The following is a 23,513-nucleotide window of genomic DNA, read 5'->3' on the forward strand; positions in this document are numbered from 1 at the left end:
CTCGTAATCCGAGGGTCGCGGGTTCGCGCCCGCGTCGCGCTAAACATACTCGCCCTCCCAGCCGTGGGGGCGTTATAATGTACGATCAATCCCACTATTTGTTGGTAAAAGAGTAGCCCAAGAGTTGGCGGTGGGTGGTGATGACTAGCTGCCTTCCCTCTAGTCTTACACTGCTAAATTAGGGACGGCTAGCACAGATAGCCCTCGAGTAGCTTTGTGCGAAATTCCAAAACAAACAAACAAATTCTTTTGCACGACGTTTCGCGGCCCGGCATGGCCTAGCGCGTAAGGCGTGCGACTCGTAATCCGAGGGTCGCGGGTTCGCGCCCGCGTCGCGCTAAACATGCTCGCCCTCCCAGCCGTGGGGGTGTATAATGTGACGGTCAATCCCACTATTCGTTGGTAAAAGAGTAGCCCAAGAGTTGGCGGTGGGTGGTGATGACTAGCTGCCTTCCCTCTAGTCTTACACTGCTAAATTAGGGACGGCTAGCACAGATAGCCCTCGAGTAGCTTTGTGCGAAATTCCCAAACAAACAAACAAACGACGTTTCGATCAGATGACTCTTCGGTTAGCTAAATTCCATTGTTAATATTGTCTTTAGTGCCTGACCAAAGACGTCTGTTTGAAACGTCGCACAAAATAAATTGAAAAATGTTTTATTTTAAAAATATGAATTCATTTTACATAATGATGTTAAATAAGAATCAACTAAAGTAATATAAAACTAAAACAACATTACAGAATAGTGCACGGTAAAGCGAGCTAAAAGTATTGCTAAACAGGTTAGAGTCGTTAATAATAAAAGTAAATTTTAAAAAATAAAGATAAAATAATAAAAATCTTCCATCATACAATAGTAGATTTTAAGGAGCAGGCATTGTATCTGTTAACAGAAAGGTGTTTATTCTGAATCAAAATAAATTACTTACATTTCTCGTTATTACAAATCTATAAATTTTTCTCTTAGCTTCTCAAAAAGTTACATCACCATTTTCTCATCAGGTTACGTAAAGACAGTTTACAGATGAGTTCAATTATTATCCTATTTACTCTTGATGTTATCTCTATGTCCCTTCCATTCCTATAGATTGTTTGTTTGTTATGGGTTTAACGCAAAGCTACACGAGGGGTATCTGCTAGATGGAAGGCAGCTAGACATCATCACCAACCGTTAACTCTTGGGATACTCTTTCACCAACAAAGAGTTGGATTGATCGTCACATTATAACGGTCACACGGCTGAAAGGACAAACATGTTTGTTGAGACGGGGATTCGAACTCACGACTCTCAGATTACGAGTCAAGCGCCCTAACCACCTGACCATGTCGGGTCCTCATTCCTATAGAATTTTCAATCTTGAAAATAGCATACTGATTACTACCGTATGTTCCAAACAATGTGATAAACTCATTATTCCACACTATAACTCAGACCATCCACCAGCCAACAAACGGAATAAACCTGCAACACCATGAGTGGTAAGACGGAAGCCAAGAGAAAACGTCAAAGGTTACTGCTATCCACTGGCTATTTCTATGGTTACATTACTAAGACTTTCAACAATAGTGACTCACAAAAAATAACAAAGAACAAAGAAACCATCACATCAAGATGCTGTTTCATGAGTTTATACTCTTTGTGAATAAATCTTTAACTACTAATCTTTGTTAAGCATTTGGAATATCTAATTTGAATAGCCACATCATATAACAAAACCCCATAAAACTGATGGATATTCTTACTAGTTCAGTTTTCATTACCAGTAATCTATGTAAATCCAACAAGCGCCAAGACAAATGACTCATAGGGAAATCTTGCTTAGGGACATCGCCTATGAAATGAACACAGTGTTCAGCTCCATACATAGGTAAATCTAGTCGTTTGATACATGATCATTTCAAAGAGCACATTCGTAGCACCAAATTCTATTTTTTTAAGTTTATGGTTGTATTTATCGTACACTTATTATTTCCTTCTATCGTTTAGTTTATCCATAAAGTTTTAGTTTCATTAATATACGAATATATCTTCTACACAATCATTTGCATTTAGAGTAAATATATGTATGTATGACGAAACTTACACCAGCTTTGTTAGTAGTGACGTATAGATACTATAATTGTAGTAGAAAATTATGTAAGTTTATGATCACATGGGGTTGTAGTCTCGTGACTTACTCTGTAAATAAATATACTGCCAGATGCTTCGCTATGAGAGAGGAAGTCATGCGATAATGAAAGACATAGTTTGAATCATTTACTTTGGGGTTTGATGTTGTTGAGTTTTTAATTAGGTTTTTCTGGTTCTTTTTCTGAGTTAATTTTGGTTGTTTTATTAATATTTATGATAACTTGTTTATTAATACTGATGCGAAGTCCTGTCCACGCATTTGCTCATTAACTTAGCTTTTGTTGTTGAACCCTGATTGTGGTGTCGTATTCATTTTAGACCTTACAACATTTGTGCTACTAAAACTTTTGACACTAAAAAAGCCGTTGCGTAAAAATTACCTCAATACACACGGTATAATTAACGACACAACTCATCAGATAATACGATTTGTGACCACATTCGTAACAGGACTATTTTCTTTATTTTTTATATTCAATTCGGGTGCCATTCCATTAACACATACAATGCCTGACCCCTATAAAACTGTTGCTATTTCATTTAATATTTTTAAATTTATAGTTTTTAATATTTACTATTCAACAATACTTTTAACACGCTTCACCGTACGCCATTCTATTATATTGTATTATATTATAAGTTTTATATTCTTTTGGGTTACTGTAATTTAAATTTTGTAATCTGGAACAGGAGTCACCAAACTTTTTTCACAGGAGGCCAGATTACTTGGGGAATGAGAAGTGCGGGCCACATGATCATTATGTTCAATACTCATAAGTTAGAACGAAAGTTCTCTGTAAAAGACTTGACACTAAGCTTAGGATGCCACATTAGCCATGTGGGAGTAGCATGCAATACATACATATAATAAAAAACAAACAGAAATATAACCTATATTTTTATTTACCAAAAGGTTATCAAAGAAGGTGACATAAGCAAAAACAATTGTCACATCGCACATAGTGAGTACATATCTGAATTTCACTAAGACAAAAAAGGTTAGTGAGATTTTAAAATTGGCGTTTGGCTTTCAAAATATCTTCAATGTTCGGTTTTGAATTACTGCATTCAATCATTAGAATTGCTTTCAAATGTTCATCAGTCAACCTTGATCAGTGCACCGACTTCACATACTTCATTTTTGAAAATGTTTGTTCACAGACATAAGTTGTTCCAAACACTGATGTTATACCAGATGCGAACTGCTTCAGCTTTGGAAAATCATCTTCAGGTATGCAGCTGTAAAATTCAATAAGTTACCCCTCTCTCTGTTTTGCTTTCAAAAAGTCATTTCCTTGCAAATCGATGACCTTCAGCTGAAGTTCCACTGGCACGTCATCAATGACATAATCAAAAGGATTCTGAAAAAGGAAAATGTCACTTTCGATTCTGTCGAGATCCGAAAATCTCTCTAAAAAGCTTATTTAAATCACCAATAATCTTTTCTGAAACTCCAGGTTGACATCTTCTGTGATTTCAGCATGAAACTCATTGAAACACTGAAAATGAGAGAGTTTTCCTCCTTCCAAATGTGCTTCAAACAATGACAGCTTTCTCCGAAATCCTTTAATGATTCTATAGAGATCACAGATAAGGTTATTCTTCCCCTGAAGTTTCAAGTTCAATTCATTCATGTGGGATGTGATGTCTACCAAAAATGACAACTTTGACAACCAGGTTGGATCCGACAGAAGTGGATCGGCTCTATATTTCTCGATAAGAAATATATCTATTTCTTTTCTTAGCTTATAAAAACGAGACAAGACTTTACCGCAGCTGAGCCACCTCACCGTCGTGTAATAAGACAAGTCACAGAAATCCGAATCAATTTCTTCAAGAAACGCCTTGAACTGGCGATGATTAAGTGCATGACCCCGAATGAAGTTCACTACAGAAATGACTGGTTTCAGTCTTTTCCACAGAGTGCTTGTTGATGTATGATGCAGTGTATGAACAGAGCACTTGGGAGTTGAATATCTTCCAACTGTTTCCTGATCAGCGCCACCAAACCCTTCTTTACTCCAGCCATGTTTTCTCCTCCATCAACTGTTCACCTCTAAGCTGATTCCACTGAAGGTTATAGTCTTACAAAGTTTTATGCACTTCCATGAAAATGTCTTCTCCAGTTGTTCTTCCGTGCATGTTGCAAACTGATGCCAACTCTTCCGTGATCTGAAAGTCCAAATTAACTCCATGAATGAACACGAGAAGTTGTGACGTACTCGAGAAATCAGTAGACTCATCCAGTGCCAGAGAATACCATAGGGAGTTTCTAGCTTTTTGGCGTATCTGTAATGCGATATTCTCTCCAGGTTCTTCTGCTCACCGTACAACTGAAGTTGCTGAAAGGCTGATACTTTCAAAGAAATTGGCTTTTTCAGGACACAGCTCATTTGCTGCTTCCATCACACACTCTATGAAGTTGCCGTCAGTAAAAGGTTTTCCTCGCTCTGCCATCCTATGCACTATTTTGTAACTTGTACGAGTGACAGATTCATTTTCAGCAAACTTTCTCATGAAGAGATTCTTTTGAGATTCAAAAACACGTTTCATGGATTCAAATTTCTCAGAACGGAACTTTCCTGAAAATTTCAAATATGTTGATAGATGTTTTGTTTCATAGTGACGCCGAAGATTGTACTCTTTCAAAATGGCAACACTTTCGGTGCATATCACACAAGTAGCTTTCTGGTTTTTTGTTTCCACAAAGAAGTACTTTTCTCCCCATTCTTAATTGAAAGCACGACACTCAGAGTCCACTTTTCTTCTTTTAAAAGCAGCCATAACGATGGGTGAAAAAAACAGGATCTGAAAATCAAAAACACAAAACGCCATGAGAAAAGTATTCTACTGTTCCAAGAACGCACAAACAAAATATATTGAAACGTACATTTGCCACGACACTTACCCAAGAACGCGTTACGAAAAGCGCATAACCCGACTACTAAGAGAAATGAGCTTGCTGAAGCGGTAACTCTAGACCGCTGAATTTACAAGACGAGTCGATAGAACGAGGGTTAAGACTGTACTTGTTTTCGAAATCCTAATGCTTTCATAGATACGTGCCTCGATATGAATAAACGGGCAGCAAGGACGAAAGAAGAATTTTCCTATTGGTTAAAAATGCACGTGACTGATGAGCACATTAGGAATATGATGCTTTACGAGTTTAAAAAAGTCAACAGTGTAGCAGAAACTACACGAAATATTCAAGGTGTTTATGGTGTGGAGTCTCTCAATGAAAGAAAATGTCGAAGGTTGTTTCAGAAGTTCAGATCAGGTGACTACAGCTTAAGTGATGCGTCACGTTCAGGTCGTCCTGTTGAGTTTAATGATGACTTGTTGCTGGCTGCACTTGATGAAGATTGTTCTGTAACAGTTGAAGAACTAGCACAGATGCTTAATTCAACCAATTTAACAGTTCACCGTCATCTGCAACAGCTTGGAAAGGTGTCAAAACTTGGAAAATGGGTCCCCCATGATTTGACAGAAGCCAACCTTAGAGCAAGAGTGGACATTTGCACATTTCCGCACTCTGGTGACTGGTGAATATAACTCACCGTTTTTAGACGGGTCAGTGACTGGAAATGACAAATAGATATATTATAAAAATGTTAAGCGCCACAGACAATGGCTCAATGTAGGTAAACTAACTAAAGCAAGCCTAAAATGGACCTCCATTCCAGGAAAGTCTTGTTAAACGTATGGTGGGGTATCAACTTTGAGTTGCTTCCACTTAATGCAACGATTACATCTGACTTCTATTATCAACAGATAATGTTGCACTGAAAGAAAAGAGGCCTGCTTTGATCAATCGTAAAGGTGTTGTGTTACACCAGTATAATGCACGGCCCCATACAGCAAGAATCGCATCTGTAAAGACTGAAGACCTAGACTGGGAAAAACTTCCACATCCTCCTTATTCTCCAGACCTTGTCCCATCTGATTATCATCTATTCCGAAGTTTGCAGAACTATCTTGATGGAAAAGAGCTTGGAGCACATGAAGATGTCAAAACTACCCTCTCTACATTCTTTTCCTCCAAATCCCAAGAATTTTTTTAAAAATGGCATTCAGAAACTTGTGAATCGTTGGCAAGAAGTAATTAATAATAATGGAACATATATTACTGATTAAATAACATTAAAATTGTTGGAAATCCTTTCTCTTTTTCTGTGGCCCCAGTAGCTCAGCGGTATGTCTACGGATTTACAACGCTAAAAACCGGGTTTCGATACACGTGGTTGGCAGAGCACAGATAGTCCATTAAGTAGCTTCGTGCTTAATTCAAAACAACAACAACATTCCCTTTTTCTGAACCTAAAATCGGACATTACTTAAGGGATGACCTGATAAAAGCATAGTTTTACCTAAGGTTTTACAGAACACAGTTTTATCTGGTATTTTTCATAATCATAGTAAAAATATATTCTAATCTGAACAATTACAAATATAATTAAGTGAAACTTTTAGTAGTGCATGAACTTCAAAATTAGAGGTTTATATATAATAACAAATATATATACATATGGTGTACCAGTGTTTTATTTAGTTATGACACACACATTTCAAGTCATGCAGGTTTAAATAAAGTATTTGTTTTCCAAAAGCACAGTTTTGAAGCATGAAAATGCAGGCTATGTTTGTAGTAGAAAACTATTTCACAGTAAATAAATGGAGGAAAGTTGCCAAGAAAAAGAAACCACTGGCAAAGGCTAATGGTAAAAATGAGATTAATAGTGCCTAACCTGAGTTAGCTCGACTGTGTAGATTCGAGAAGGTATGAATCTCCTTCCTTCCTACGGAAATAAGCCACTGTGTGTGACAGTCTATTGGTTGGCAAGGGATGTGGCTAGGTTGGATAGTTTGGCATGTGTCCCTGTTGTCTAAAAGGAGGCATGGGCACAGGTAATGGATAAAATTAAAAGAAATAAAACATATGGATCAGAAAATCTTTGAATTATTTGGACACATGTTCTATGTGAAAGTGTTGGTGTGAGTACATGTTAAGCCAATAGATATTTCATATGACTAGTGCCTAGTTCACAGTCACAACCGAGTGTTATGGCCTTCTTTCACTTACACACTCAGCTGAATCTTTGATAAATTAATTTCAATCAACCTTTGAATTTGGAACCAGACGTTTAATGTTTGAAGTCAAGTTTTAGCCATGGTCATTATCTCTTTCATTGGCCAGCTAGTGGTTCTACCTTTTCCTTACTTAAGAAATATTCCTGTTCTTTCTACATGGGCTTATCTTCAACCTATGAAACCTCTTAATAACTCCAACATGCACAGGATTTCCTCTACAGCAAAGGACTTGAAGTCGTCAAGGAAACAAAGATTGCTGAGCTAATGTTTATCATTAATTATCCTATAGATAAAATACATTGATAGCTGATGCATCTGATGTGAGAGAGTTCGCCAAATTGGTAAAATAGTCGGTACTAATACCTTCAAGAGCCAAACTATTTACGTCGGGTGATGAAGGCTCTGATGCTACTAGAAATTCCAGGGAGATCCCCAACGTTCATATGTGGTATTGATGTTATCACAGCTGGAAGAACCTTGCCTCCACGAGAACCAGCAGAAGGAGCCTGCATCACTGCTGGTGCTATCCAGAGAGGTTTAGCTCAGTGACCCTCCCATTGTAGGATGTGGCACATGAGAAGATGACACATCTTTATATATTCATATCTTTGATTGGATCAATACATCCTTTAAGCCTAAGAAGAATTTCTGACACTAGGTGTATCTCGACTGACAGCAAGTCAAGGAAACTTGTTGGAGCAGGATACAGTAGACATTGACATCAAAAGAGATCAGAGAGACAAAAAGAACAAACAAGCTAGATAATTCGTCCAATGGCTACCCACATCAACGGTGGAACTTCTATCCTGAGTTTTGAACCTAACAATTGTTTTGCAAAGGGCGTATTCCAGTGTAGTCTGTGAGGAACTTCTGGCTAAATAACAATGTGAAATATCTCAGTAGGGTCAAACTATAAACTTCTTTCCAAGCCACATAAGAACATCAAAAACCAGTCCATATCAGAGCATATTCTAGTGATCCAGTATCATTGCTAAAGGAAGATAGTCAAATGAATAATCTTGGATCAGGCCCGGCATGGCCAAGTGTGTTAAGGTGTTCGACTCGTAATCCGAGGGTCGCGAGTTCGAATCCCGGTCGCACCAAACATGCTCGCTCTATCAGCCGTGGGGGCGTTATAAAGTGATGGTCAATCCCACTATTCGTTGGTAAAAGAGTAGCCCAAGAGTTGGTGGTGGGTGGTGATGACTAGCTACCTTCCTTTTAGTCTTACACTGCTCAATTAGGGACGGCTAGCGCAGATAGCTCTCGAGTAGCTTTACGCGAAATTAAAAAAACAAACAAACAAAAATAAACACTCTTGGATCATTAAAACTGGAAGAAGCTTGGATGAGGTAGAGGGCTACTCCTCTCTTAAAATAGAAAGGTAAGGGTCTAACACCTGTGAGCAAAGATCGCCAAAACTGAGTGAAAGATGGTAAGAGACTGAGTAGACCTCATCATATAAATGACCACCATTCAAAGCATAACTCCAATACTGGCAACTCTACTGATTATATTAAGATATATAGTATGAGGCTTCGCCTACTTGTAGGGTGTGAATATATATATATAATGCATTATATTTGTTGATTTAATGTAACTTATTTTATTTGTTCTAACCTCTGCACCCACGAGTGCATGTGAAGAACAGGTATCTGCCAGTTATACTGTGTGTGTATATATGTGTATCTTAGTTTTTATTTAATTTTAGTAATGACGTCTAATAGCTCTTTCACACATGTAAGCACATATGAAAGAGCAGGGATTTAAATCTTGTTTGTAGTTTTTCTTTCGTTTGGTATACATTTTAGAAGTTGGATTACTAATGTTCACTTGTTCACGTAGGATGGTTTTGTTTTTGAGACCAAAGTTTCTGTACGTAAAGAATACCCGTTTTCTTCATGGGTATATTCAGATTTCCTAAGTGTAGTAATATAATTCACATGTTGAACTATTTTGACTTAGTTTTTATGAATATATATATATATTCATTTTGTTTCATCGAAATACTGTATAGATACTGAACTATCCTTCTTGTGAGAGTAATACATGAGTGGTATATCATCATTAACATTGAAATTTAAAGTGAATAAAATGTCAGAGTTTTCATTATTGTTTTCCTTTATGATTTATGATTACATTTCTTAAAGTTGACAGTGTATCTCTGCATTTTATTTATTTATACTTTTTATAATTGTATGTACTTATCAAAAAATATTCTAGTGCATTCATTGTTAAAGGGTATCTTTGTATTATACACTCAGTTGCCACTTTATTAGGTACACCTATTTAGTACTGGGTAGGACCCCACTTCTGCTCCCAGAACACCCTGAATTATTTCCAGCATAGATTCAAAAAGGTGATGGTAACATTTGTTAGGGATTTTGGTAGCATTAGGCAGTTCCTGCAGATTTATCAGTCACACGTTTATGCTGCGAACCTCCCTTTTCACTTTATCCAATAGATTCTACCTATTTTCCAGTGGCTACTTCCAGCAGGATAATGCACCGTGTCACAAAGCACTCATCATCTCGAGCTGGAAGTAGCCACTGGAAAATAGGTGTACTGCAGCCATAAAGGGATGCACATGGTCAGTAACAATGCTCAGATACACTGTGGCATTCAAATGATGCTAAATTGGTATTAAGAGGTCTAATATGTGCCAAGAAAACATTCCTCATACCATTACATCACAGGTATCGAAACCTAATGTTCAGCAGTGTGAGACTGCAGACATACCACTGTGCCACTAGGAGGCAGAAAAAAAAAAGGTATGAGATAAACATTACTTACTGTGTTGTAATTTTAAGTAAAGCTGAATTGGCTTTCATTTCGATTAAATTAAAAGATTGTTTTTAGCTTTAAAATGATTTTTGTGTTTTTAAAGTTGTGTGTTTGAAGACTTAAGTGTGTTAAAAATTGTATGGTGTATTTTGGTTTCATGTAATTGATTTATAAAAGCCTTAAAAAGTGTGTTTGGCAATCACACCTTTTTTGGAATAAATTGAAATTAAAGTACCCTTGATCACTTAAAGTTATTTTAATTGTCAGCTTAAGAATAAACTTAAAACAAGAAAGGGAGGAAAATATCATATACAGGTATATGTTTTATTCCTGCTTCAATGACATGGAGATTTTAAAATTATTTTGATTATTTAGTTTCCATGTTGTATTTGCAGCAAGAAGTGATCCTGAAAGCCATTAAGATAGACGTTTTCTAGTTGCTTTGCTCTTTATAGTAGATGATATCTATTTTGCCTAAGAGGATAAAGCAGTAACATTTAGCATCAGATTTGAGAGAATTTGCTCCTTAATATCATTTGATGGCTAAGTTGTTATTGTTTGAACGATACATCCAATAATTACTTTGATACAATAAAGGTCACATGGTGGTGCTGTTAAATGAACAATGAAACCAAGTTTACCTGTTGAATCTGGTGTTTCTTTGAGCCTGTCAAAGAGATTGTCAGACTGAGTCAGCTGAGATTACATCAATGAAAGTGTGCACTTTGTGAAATATGAATGAAGGATTGTTCATTTTTTCACATTGGACTAGCCTCAAAATTTTACACTTAAATAAATTTAGTAAAGCTATCAAATACAGAACATTCCTCTTATTTCTTGATTATATCTACTGTTATTAGAGGGATTAACTATCTGATAATTTTTATTATCACTATATATAGTAGATACTATGAACAAAAGTAAACTTTGTTACTGCCATTACTGTAACTGAAAAACTAATAAATGAAAAGGAACTCTAGGATTGATATTTGAATATGGAAACTTTGGCTGAAAGACCCAGTGATCTATCCATGAGCGTCAGCCATATCTCTCACTTCTAAGGTTGTGTAACTAGCAGTATGAAACTTCATAGTACTTTGTGTTTTTGTAACCAGATAATTATTAGGTTAATTTACAATCAAATCATATAAGTGTAACTAGATTCACCTTGTAAACAAAGACACTATGTTCAAGTTCCATTCCTGGAGTTTTTTCCACTTATTGTCTTTTTCTTTCACTGTTCAATAATACCTGTTGGAAAATTGGCATTACCTTGAAATATCACACTACAATAATGATATTGAAAGAACAAGAACATTTCACAGTTTAATATACAATTAATATAAATACATTAGTTTTTAATAAAGACCACAATACCTTTTAACAATGAAAAGCTGTATGAATGCACATACAGAGAGACAAAATACCCTTTAACAAAGAAAATGATACTTTAAAAAACTTAAAATATCACTAGCCCTTTTAATAGGGTTGGTCTAACAGGCCAGGCAAAAAAAAAAAAAAAAGAAGGAAAAATTCATTTAATAATTCCAAACACAGTTTTATACAGGTAACTTTTACTTTATGACAATATAAAAACACTTTTAAAAATGAAAATATTATTTAAACTGTGAGCTAACTTATATAACATAGTTACAATAAGGAAAATATCTTACCTTAAAAATGTAGCTTATTACAATAAATTAATTATGTAATTCTTTGTTGTTAACTAAAGGATAGATGATATTAAAATAAAATAAATGTTTTGGGAGTAAGCCTAGAATGTTCAAAGTTTATGTTAGAAAAACCTAGTGACTATGTGAAACATCTATCAAATAAGGATAAGTCAATCAGTAAGGTGAATGAGGTATCAAAGTGACTCATTCAGTGTTTTTGTTTACTTGATTTCCAGTTACTTAATTGGACAGCCATGCAGTTTTACAAGTAACGTTATTTTTTAAGTTGGTTGTGGTTTTTCCACTTTTACGTCATTTGTAAAGTTAACTGGGCTTACAACTTGCATGTTACAAAGCATGCATGCCTGTAAACAAACTTTCTGGAGGAAATAATAAGATTTGTCCATTTAACTGAAACAGATGATTTGTTTTCATTAGGTAATTTAAAAGGTCTACAAGTAAAAAAAACAACAACAACACTGATGTCAGAAACTGAATTATTTTAGTGAATTTAAAGTAGAACTTTATTCAAAACATTGACTATTGAAGATGGTAATCATATGGTAGTGAGATCCAAGATTATTACAGATGATGAAATTATTAAAACAAGACAGGGAGGAAGAAAGAACAACAAATTTAAAGGAGTCATAAAACAAGAACATGGAGAACAATCCTTGAACTACAAGTACAACAATAATACTAATACCTCAATGGGCTGTAATTAAACCAAACAATCCAATGTGTCTTGGTGAATTAATGTTTGGTACAGCTCTTTGGATCTAAAGCATATACACATTATTAAAGCTATGAATACATAAAACCATTGAATAAGGACAGCTTACAACCTTATTTAAAAGTTGCATGGTTGTGGCTATGGAAACCTTACAACTGATCAGTGCTAGTAATAATTTGCTGATGGAATATGAAAAAAACCTTCTTCATTGGACCTCAGAACACAAACCAAATAAGTAATACATTTTACAAGGCTAATTCTGAATATACGGCTCCAATACAACAGCAGTCAGCTAAATGGTTTCCTTTTGCAAAACAGGCTGAGGGAATCACAAATAAGTAACCATGAAAATACAAGTAGTGATAGAACACAGTGCTATTTCCATGATCGTGAAAAATTATGAATCCTCAAGGATCTATGTTGGGTATCAAAAGATTAAAGAAGTGGCAAAGAATAATTTGTAATCACATGAATTTAGTGTACTTTGCATGCTCTAACTGACTGAAAATAGTTTATCTGAAGAGAGAGTAGAGAGAACAGCCTTTACTACACCAAACAGATTGTAGCAGTTTGTTCCATTACAATTTGAATTGTACAAGGATCCTGCTACATTTTAACAGAAAGTATTACAAATTAACCTGTTTAAAATATACGGCTGTGACGTTGCTTTGTAAGAAATATTAATCACTTTTTTCCAGAATTTGAAAGTAATGTATGTCTAGTAATATTTGGTATTGGTTTCAACATATAAAAGATATATATCATATCATGTGCTGAATACTGAGATACATATCTTATTGTAACCCAACTGTAGTTTCACCCCTACTGAACATGGATATAGAAAACAATGTGTACCAGCACATTCAAATATGCTATGGAAGAAATACATATAATAAGTTAATTTAGTGTGGACTGAACTTCCAGTTATTTTAACCAGATAATCTAAACTTGCCAAAGATAGAACAATATTATAAAGACAACAAGTGATCCTGTAAGTATTGTATTATAATTTAATTAATGATATAATGTATAAGACTACATACAATATGCAAACTTCTTTGAAGGATATCACAAATTGTACTAAAATATAATAATCTTTCTTAGACATCTTGGATAAATTAAAAATATCATGTTTCAAACATAGAAGAGAATTCCAAAATTTTTATTCAGGTAATGTTTAAATAATATTGTACACAACATACAACAGAATGGATAAAAAATGCTTACATTATTTGAACATTTTTCAATACCTTACAATTACCTTCTACAACTTAAGTATGATGATAGTTTAAGAAAAATACGTAAAAAAAAATGATGTGCTACTTTGCAACACAACTACATACATTTAATTTCTTAATTAATTTCACCTTAATTAAGGAACATTTGCATAACAAGAATCAAATTTTTAAAGATCGTCAAAAGCAGTTGCGTGTGTTCAGGGAATTTTTAAAACAATGCAAGTTACTTGCACAAAAGTTATTTTCCATTAAAAACACAATTTCACATAATATATGAAGTTTTATTACACACAAAATTCTTATTAAAAAACTGTATATGTAAGATACTTGAATAATTTTTACAGATATTATAAGTTATTGTACAAAAAGTGAGATTTTCTCAACGTGTATTCAAAGGATAAAATACAGGAAGTGCAAATAAATCTCAGTAAATAAGGTGTTGCAGATTATCCTCCTTTCAGCTTCTGTGGGTGAAACACATTTCAGTATCGAACTCAAACTAAATTAAATTTTCCAAACAACATCCACAATTACAATATAAACATTTCATTTTGGACTTCGATACAAAAATTGCTCAAAGAGCCAAGGCTCCCAGACTAGCAACAACACCACAAAGTCTTTAGAAACTGGCCAAGATGATTCACTCCTTTGCTCTTCTCAATTCTCAGCATGTCCAACCAAAGTATCCTGTGAGGAAAAAAGTGTATTTTGTTCAGCATATCAACTTTTTCATGTGGATACCGGAAGTTCAAACAAAATATACACTGTACTTTCAATAATCAACACCTGGAACCCCACCAACTGAAAGTTGACTCAATGCTTCACTGATTCTTGCATTTATAACTGATGTCTCAATTTTAGATATTCATTGAAATTACTGGATTTTTATTACATTACCTAGGGCATTCTATGTAGTTCAGGGCTACAATTATAAATTTTTCATTTTTCACACCAAGCACCCTCTAGCTTACATCAAAAATGAAATATTTAAACATTTACAACCAATAGTTGCTAGAAGGTCCAATACCACAAATGTTTTATCTGAAATTTATAAAAGTAGTTTCCCTTCTCAGCAGACTTTTCATTAGTCGTAGCCTGTTTCTACAATATTAAGGACCTAGGTACATTACTTGTTCTAAGTAACTGTTAGGGACTTGGATAAACCACACATGAAAAGTAAGTGTTAATGACCTAGGCATATTGGATGCTGAAAGTAATGATTTGGAACTGGATAGATTACATATTGAAAAAGTTTCATTTCTAGACTGCCAAATTGCCTGGCATTTAGAGTGAAACAATACATATGAAAATTTAGAAAACCTTGGCCAATAAACATGTAGTACTGAAAGAGATGATTGTAAGGTTTTCAAAATTATATATTCATAATTTACATTTGTATAACCTAATGTTTAGCTCACCCTTGATCTGATGAACAATAAACAAACCTCTAATGAACACTATTTATTACAAAATATTATAAAGGCTACCACAAAGAAATAATGTCACTCATGGTTATAGATGTAGGAGATCTCACAGATATATGCTTCATGTTTATCCTTACTGTTGAAAATATTATGTAGGTAATATTCAAAAATCAGCTCTGAAAAGGATTCAAGTGTCAAAACTGTTAAAAAAATGTGGCATACAAAGTATTAGATACTAGATACACAGCTACACAACAGCTCTATGACATTCAGAAAAAAAACACTCAATTACAGGCACATTTTTAACTATCTAAAACTAGTAGTTTTAACACTACTAAAATAATAAGACAAATAATACAAAATAAATGTACTCAAAATAAACATAGAAAACAAAATTCAGAATGTTTAAGAATAATTATAAAACAAAACTTAGTAGTTTAAACATGGATGATTAAATGCATAAAATATTTATAAATTTAAATTTTAATGCTGATGTAGATGATGGTGTGTGTGTTTGATTTTTGGATTTTCAGAAAGCATCTGATAATATTCCATATAATTCGTTTACTTCAAAATTATCTCTAGGTGTAGAAGATAGGTTTTTATCAGTGTATCAAAAAGTGACTGGATGGATGAAAGCAAATGGTTGTTATAAATGGAGTTCAGTCATGCTGAATTAATGATAGAAATGTGATGCCTCATGGCTCAATGCATGGCCCTTTGATCTTTGTGATTTACATTAATGGCATAGATCATCAATAAATTATTTACAGTTGCTGATGATACAAGACACTTCAAACAAATGTTAACACTTCTATGGAGCTATTGTTTTTAATGGAAAAAGAACTGATAATACAGTGCACCATCATAACAAATGTATATATTAATAGCTTCTAAAAGTCAGTCTCCACTTGTTTGCCATCATTGTCAATGCGTTTGTAATCTCCACCAGGTGGCCTCCAGAGCCTGTAGGCACATTTTTTTTGTTATTGTTGAATTCTCAGAAGTGTTGACATTTTTTTTAAGCACCCTCTATTAAGATTTTGGATGTTGCTGGTTGTAAGAAGGATGCTGCAGCTTTATGAAACAATTTTGACTACTTGGCAAGTTGATGTGAATAAATGATAAATTGGTTTTAAAATTGAAATAAATGTAAATGAATGCATGAGAGATATCATAATTTATTAATATAATTGTGATGATATATCTTTAACAGTGTTATGAAAGAAAAGGATCTTTGTGTTCTAGTTTACCAGTTTCTTCACCTATCCAAATATAGTGCTGTAAATAGTGGTGCAGCATATCTACAAAAATATAAAGAGGAGGTTGTAGTTTCATTGTATAGGACGCTGGTTAGACCAAATCTAGGTATTGTGTTCAGCCTTGGCTACCTTATCTTAGGAAGGTCATTAAAATATAAGCTTCAATTTAGAGGGACTCACAGATCCCATGTTATATTTACATGTACATTATTTGCTATGTAAAATTGTAAAGCTATTTACTACGTGCATGTTTAAATGTAAAAGGCCATGTAAAAAAGAACCGTCACGATCTTGAATCCACGCTACAAGATAGTTACAAATACATGACGCAAGCCAGTGGGCTGGGTTATTCACATAAAACCAACCATTTTCAAAACATGTAACTGCCGTCTCACCAGAAAAAACAAAAAGATTAATAATTGACCATTTACTTTCTTCACTACAAAGTTCATTACTCATACCAAAAACGTCGTCTTTAAAGTAACTATAATGTCGGGTTTGCTACGTATTTCGACGAATTGTTCACTAAAATGCTTGTCTATTTCCTTGCTAAGCGAATTTTCATAGCAACCTTATCTCTAGTTGGCCTGTTCCAAGAGTTGGTGATACCCGACTGAAAATACAGCGAAGAATTTATACCTGTAAGTCTTAAATGAAATTCTAAATAATCAGGAGCTAAATAAGCAACGTGTCTCACTTTCGAAACCCAAAATATGCCTATAACCGTTATAATCAACCATATTCGTTAAACGTATCAATGAAACATATAAATATTATACAATTTTCACATCCAAAAGACAGGTGAAACGATATCACACCCGCCACAAGTTGCACATTCCTCTTATCAACCCAGACCCATTGTTGACGAATCACAAGATATTCCAGACCGAGCAATAGTAACTCCAAACATTTTCCTTTATATGTCAAACTTCAAGGCTCATGAAAACATAGGACGGAGGCATTTCTCAATATCCTTTACCTTTACTATAACACCATGTTTTAAAGTCAACTCATATATCAATCCATTATTTTACACAAACAAACTAGAGTAACTTTAAAACATACATAGAAGCTATGTTGATTAACATTAATAATCATGTTTCTGCCTCAGATACCATTAGTAAACATGCATTAAAAGTAACTTTAGATATTAAATCTTCTGCCCTATCATTTCACTCCTGTTAGGAAAGTGAGTTCATAATTTAAGTGCATGGTAATTAATACCCGAGATCCAGCAACATATCGCCAAAAGATGCCACCTTAGATGTATTTTTCATCTCAGTCTGTGAAAAACAAATCGGAATTTTAATCCATAAAAAATAAAATGAAATACGCAAACCTTTTAACCGTCATAGATCGTCAATTGGGACAACTTCATACCTCAATAAACAATTCTAAGATCAAGCCACTTTTCAGATAATATGTAAATCCCTGTGCAATCAATCGTAGTATAATGAACCCAACAAAATTATCCACAATAACACAACAACAACTACAGATAAAGCCAACCTTTCTGCTGAGTGTCTTGCTAAGTTATTCACGACCCTTAATCTACCAACCTTTAACCTCCAACGTTTTAAATTAGTAAATAATCACATCATTTCAAACATCATAAACCACGACGAACAACAACTACATCAAATCGTATCTTGACATAACCCGTCAAGCGTATTAAGGCGTTCGACTCGTAATCCGAGAGGCGCGGGTTCGAATCCTGGTCACACCAAACATGCTCGCCATTTCAGGCGTGGGTGCGTTATAATGTTCGGTCAATCCCACTATTCGTTGGTAAAAGAGTAGCCCAAGAGTTGGCGGTGTGTGGTGATGACTAGCTGCCTTCCCTCTAGAGACAGCTAGCGCAGATAGCTCTCGAGTAGCTTTGCGCGAAATTTCAAAAACAATGCAAAGACAGAGAATTAGATTAAAAACAAATACCTTAAAAACAGTATCCCAAGCAAAGACTGTATTTCCAACTGAGTATAAAACTCTTCCTGAGAATTTCTTATTATATCTAACCAGGCTGTACAATCAATTCTATTATTTAGGGCACTACCTAACAAACCAAAATGTATTGCTTTTAGTTTTATCAACATAATACTAATAATATTACACATAATATTATTCAATATTCAATTATTACGCTAGTAGTACAAGTAGGATTGCATTCCTGCGAATAAACAACAATAATTTCAATACTTAGAGGACAAATCGATAAAGCCTTACAATTAATTTGTTGTGGTTTGAAAATGTGCTGCTTATTCGATATTCTGTGTTATTAATACCATTACTTATTTCTACTTACGTTTACAACTACGTCGCTGAGCCATCAGCTCTGCTACTTTTAGTTAGCTGAATATAGTGATACGCTTGAAACCGCAGTGAAAATTTTGATCGTTACTGTACTATAATTGTAAAAATTGCATCCAGTGCCAGTCTTGTTATAGGAACTTAGCCAGAGGTTACATTCGCAAGTATTTTTATTTTATTTTCAAATTTATTCAATTATGGCGTAAATGTTTCCCTTTGTGTCTCACATGAACAAAGTACATTTACATTTCTCGAGGTTTGTGTTGTTGGTGAGGTTGGTGAATAAACAGTTTTGTAACTTAGGATTATTTTGTAGCAGTATGCCAGTATTAGAAAGTAGTATCCTACTGAAATGACTTACAAACCAATTAGACTTTTTATATGAGTAATGCAACAAGTGTTCTACTTGAGTTAGGCCTTATTTTCAAAGGAAAAATTTTTATCAGGTATAGTATGTGAATGTAGTCTCACTTTGTTTGGTTGGTGAAATTAATTATTTTCAATATTTTCGCAGAAGACAAGCTTAATTATATCGTAGAATAAGTTTTTGTTGGAAACAAATTTAGGTTGATACACAGCTTGTGGAGCAAAGTAAGGTAATTAAAATTGTAATTTTTCACTGTGTGGTTTGAGTCAAGTTTCCTGATTTTTTTCCTTGACCACTTTATTTTCAAAGAATAGGTATCATATTCATGATATTCTAATTCTTAGGGATTTTCATTTGTAATGCTGGTTTTGAATAGCAACAATGTAGTTATTTGACATAATTGTTAAGTGTTTCAGTACTACTGATATTACTCATTGTTATGAGCAAATGCTAAGAAGCTGATTCAGTAGCTAGGTTAGTTGAACACTCACCTTGTGTGTGAGGGTTGAAAGATTGGAAAGTATTATCATAAACAAATTAAATTACCACAAAGGCTATATAATCTTCTTCACTAATATTTTAAAGATAAATATAGTTTAACTTTTTTGTTTCTTCCAAAACATTTAAATTTTTTCTTCAAAATCAAAGATTTAATTTACCTGGCTAAAATGTATGATACAAATCATAATCGTCTGAAAAGAGTTTTCCCAAGACAGCACAGTTTCATGAAGTAATGAATACATTATATGTAACATTTATCAATATAATCTTTCAGTTATCAGATTATTAGTAATATATGTAAGCCCTATGTCAAAACCTGATGTCAAATTTAAACAAAATAATTTAAATTATAACCACCATACCATTATTATTGGTGACCTAAACTCAATGTACTAATTTTGCTGACACATTGATAAAAAAATGGCCAAATACTACAGAAACTTGTTGAAGATAAGTCTTATTTGCTTTAACAGCAGCTTATCAACTCGGACCCTCTTGAGGTGGATTCCTATACATGGTGAGGGGACCTCCAAAAGAAGGTTCTGTACTTTCAGTTTACTTTCTCTGGGATCTAAACATCCACCACTGTGTTTACTGTGCATGACGACCCGTGAAGGGGATGAAAGGATCCTAGTGATTGAGGGGTCCAACCCTAACACACCAATTTGGCCCTGAATTCCTGTAGACGGGTGTCCCATAGGGTTAGTCGGCTGGCCCACTTAGGCTAGGGTCAACTGAGTACTAGTATTGGATTAGAGATTAGAGGGGCTTGCTGGGCCTCCTAAGCCAATAAAGAAGTTATGTTCTGGAGATATTTTGGTGGAAACATCTTTACCACAACATAACAAACTCCTCTTGAAATTGAAGGCCTTTGGGGATATACCCATCGAGGAGTAACCCATGCAATTTTGAATTATTCCTGAGGAGTTATAGTTGAGAGAGATTTAAAGAACATTGTTGAATTGAAGATTCTCATTGGTTTCTCTAGCCAAGGCATTCCTGTGGTGTGCCAAATTTCCACTTGCAAAGACGGAATTGTGGGCCAACTAACGTTTTGATATTGACATTTACATCACCGTGTCCTCCTGCCATGATCAAAGCAGGTCATCTGAACTGTAAGGTGAGACCACGTATTCCGAACTCTTTCAGCTGTTTCCAGTGTCGGTAGTCTGGTCACTTGAAAATATCATGTAGTGGTTCTTTAATGAGTTCTTTTTGGTGGCAAAGACTGTGATGCCTAGGAGCATAAACTGGAACCACTCTGTGTTAACTGTAGTTTCACACCCCTCTTACTCTATTTCTTGTCCTAACTGGGTGAATAGGATGTTGGAATGTATCTACAGAAATATTGTATACAAGTCTAAAAGAGGTTATAATTTAATTGTATGGGTCATTGGTTAGGCCACATTTGGAATATTATGTTTAGTCTTGGGCTTCTTAGGAAGAACATTGAATTTCTGAAAGAGTTCAGAGAAGGGTTATTAGAATGATATTTGAAATGTCAAATTGTTTCCTCTTTAAACAAAGAAAAGTTAGAGACTGGTGTTTAAGATTGTAAAGGGAATTAATAGTGTTGATGTATCATCTTTTTTCATACTTAACAGTGATAGTAGTAGCAATCAGAGACAGAGATACACATTTTGGCAGTTTAAGAGTCATCTTTAGCTAAAACAGTTTTATTTTTTTAACAGGGTGGTTGGCCTTTGGAATGGGTTACCTTTAGATGTTGTAGAGGCAGTAAATTTGAGTAGGTTTAAGAAACAGCTTGAGTATATAAATTATAAAGGTTGACTTTACAATTTTTTAAGTACTTATGAATAGGCTTAGTTTGATTCAGAGGAAGGAATAATCGAGATGGACCTGTAGGTCCCATATTGTTCCAAAATGTTATATCAATCCATGATTTTGCAGAAACTGAAGAAATTTTAAAACATAATAGAAGCTACATGGATTAATATTAGTAACCAGAAACCATTATAAGACTTGCATTAGAACTAACTCTTATCAAATCTGCTATTGTAACTGTTGTTCCTGTTAGTGTGTCAGGCAGACCTTTAGACTAGTTGTTGGAGCATCAACTATAACTACCAGCCACATTTTATTTCCATTATACTGAAGAATGCAGTGGCGAGTGGAGTACACAAGCACTAACTGAAGTTTACAGTTAAAGTGTCTGACCCTTGGACTAAAATTCAAACACTGAAACACTTTTAATATACTTTCCACAATATACACTGTTACAATCAACTTGTATCTTGGAATAAGCTAAAAAACTCCAGTGTAACTAATAAGATATCCCTTAATTATGATTTCAATAACATTACTAAACTGTTTACAGTATATTGATTTGACCATATCTTAATCATATTATTTGATGTTAGGAAAGATGGCTATAAGTTACATGCATAGAATGTAGGTGAGAAACATTGGGCAAGTCAGTGATAAGAGTAGTCATAGTTATTTTGTTGGTCTTTAGTTTCTGGCACTCATGTGCTACACCTATTAGCTGCTGAAAATTCGCTTTTTTTCTGACTTTCTAACTATAAACATGGGTTTTTATAGATAATCTTCTGGTATTCTTCCAAATAGTTTACACAACTACCCAAAAATAGATCTAACACTTAATTGGTTGTTTTTGTGTGATTGCTTTGTAATTCTCAAAACCAGAACCAAAAACTATTTGTTCATTTGTTATAGATGAAATTGGTAAATTGGAACCCTTCTTACTTGTATCTGTACACACAGTTTTCAAATGGTTACTACAAAGTTATTATTTTCTTGGCAACTTTGCACAAGATAAACATTTCCCATACCTTTTTCATTGTATTTGTGGTGTCACTGTGCAGATAATGAGGTAACTTCCAGTCTATTTAATAAGGTTTTCATAACATCAGAAGTGTCATTTGTAGATAGCATAAACAAAACATTATCAATGTTGAGCTAACTTCCAGTCTATTTAATAAGGTTTTCATAACATCAGAAGTGTCATTTGTAGATAGCATAAACAAAACATTATCAATGTTGAGCTAACTTCCAGACTATTTAATAAGGTTTTCATAACATCAGAAGTGTCAGTTGTAGATAGCATAAACAAAACATTATCAATGTTGAGCTAACTTCCAGTCTATTTAATAAGGTTTTCATAACATCAGAAGTGTCATTTGTAGATAGCATAAACAAAACATTATCAATGTTGAGCTAACTTCCAGTCTATTTAATAAGGTTTTCATAACATCAGAAGTGTCATTTGTAGATAGCATAAACAAAACATTATCAATGTTGAGCTAACTTCCAGACTATTTAATAAGGTTTTCATAACATCAGAAGTGTCAGTTGTAGATAGCATAAACAAAACATTATCAATGTTGAGCTAACTTCCAGTCTATTTAATAAGGTTTTCATAACATCAGAAGTGTCATTTGTAGATAGCATAAACAAAACATTATCAATGTTGAGCTAACTTCCAGACTATTTAATAAGGTTTTCATAACATCAGAAGTGTCATTTGTAGATAGCATAAACAAAACATTATCAATGTTGAGCTAACTTCCAGTCTATTTAATAAGGTTTTCATAACATCAGAAGTGTCATTTGTAGATAGCATAAACAAAACATTATCAATGTTGAGCTAACTTCCAGTCTATTTAATAAGGTTTTCATAACATCAGAAGTGTCATTTGTAGATAGCATAAACAAAACATTATCAATGTTGAGCTAACTTCCAGTCTATTTAATAAGGTTTTCATAACATCAGAAGTGTCATTTGTAGATAGCATAAACAAAACATTATCAATGTTGAGCTAACTTCCAGTCTATTTAATAAGGTTTTCATAACATCAGAAGTGTCAGTTGTAGATAGCATAAACAAAACATTATCAATGTTGAGCTAACTTCCAGTCTATTTAATAAGGTTTTCATAACATCAGAAGTGTCATTTGTAGATAGCATAAACAAAACATTATCAATGTTGAGCTAACTTCCAGACTATTTAATAAGGTTTT

At 34.2% G+C, this 23,513-nt stretch overlaps 1 protein-coding gene and 2 long non-coding RNA genes across 13 annotated transcripts in view; 2 read left to right on the forward strand and 1 right to left on the reverse strand.

Annotated features, from left to right (window-relative positions):
* Positions 1–8,875: 8,875 nt before the first annotated feature.
* Positions 8,876–11,286, forward strand: LOC143238236 (uncharacterized). The gene is made up of 3 exons (XR_013020470.1): positions 8,876–9,098; positions 9,920–9,994; positions 10,403–11,286. It is a non-coding gene; the product is annotated as an uncharacterized LOC143238236 (long non-coding RNA).
* Positions 11,287–11,310: 24 nt separating this feature from the next.
* LOC143238293 (uncharacterized) lies at positions 11,311–18,767 on the reverse strand. The gene is made up of 2 exons (XR_013020501.1): positions 18,640–18,767; positions 11,311–14,338 (listed from the first exon to the last, which is right to left on the reverse strand). It is a non-coding gene; the product is annotated as an uncharacterized LOC143238293 (long non-coding RNA).
* The window catches only part of LOC143238242 (multiple myeloma tumor-associated protein 2-like), a 35,365-nt gene continuing 30,407 nt past the window's right edge, over positions 18,556–23,513 (forward strand). Inside the window, exon 1 of one of the 11 annotated variants that reach the window (XM_076478379.1) lies at positions 18,556–18,795. The gene's annotated coding sequence lies outside the window, so the exon portion shown is untranslated. Of the gene's footprint in view, positions 19,091–23,513 lie in introns of all 11 variants that reach the window. The other 10 variants (XM_076478372.1, XM_076478361.1, XM_076478305.1 and 7 more) reach the window with 10 other exon arrangements.

The sequence above is a fragment of the Tachypleus tridentatus genome, chromosome 2 (assembly GCF_004210375.1).
Source record: "Tachypleus tridentatus isolate NWPU-2018 chromosome 2, ASM421037v1, whole genome shotgun sequence".
Taxonomy (NCBI): domain Eukaryota; kingdom Metazoa; phylum Arthropoda; class Merostomata; order Xiphosura; family Limulidae; genus Tachypleus; species Tachypleus tridentatus.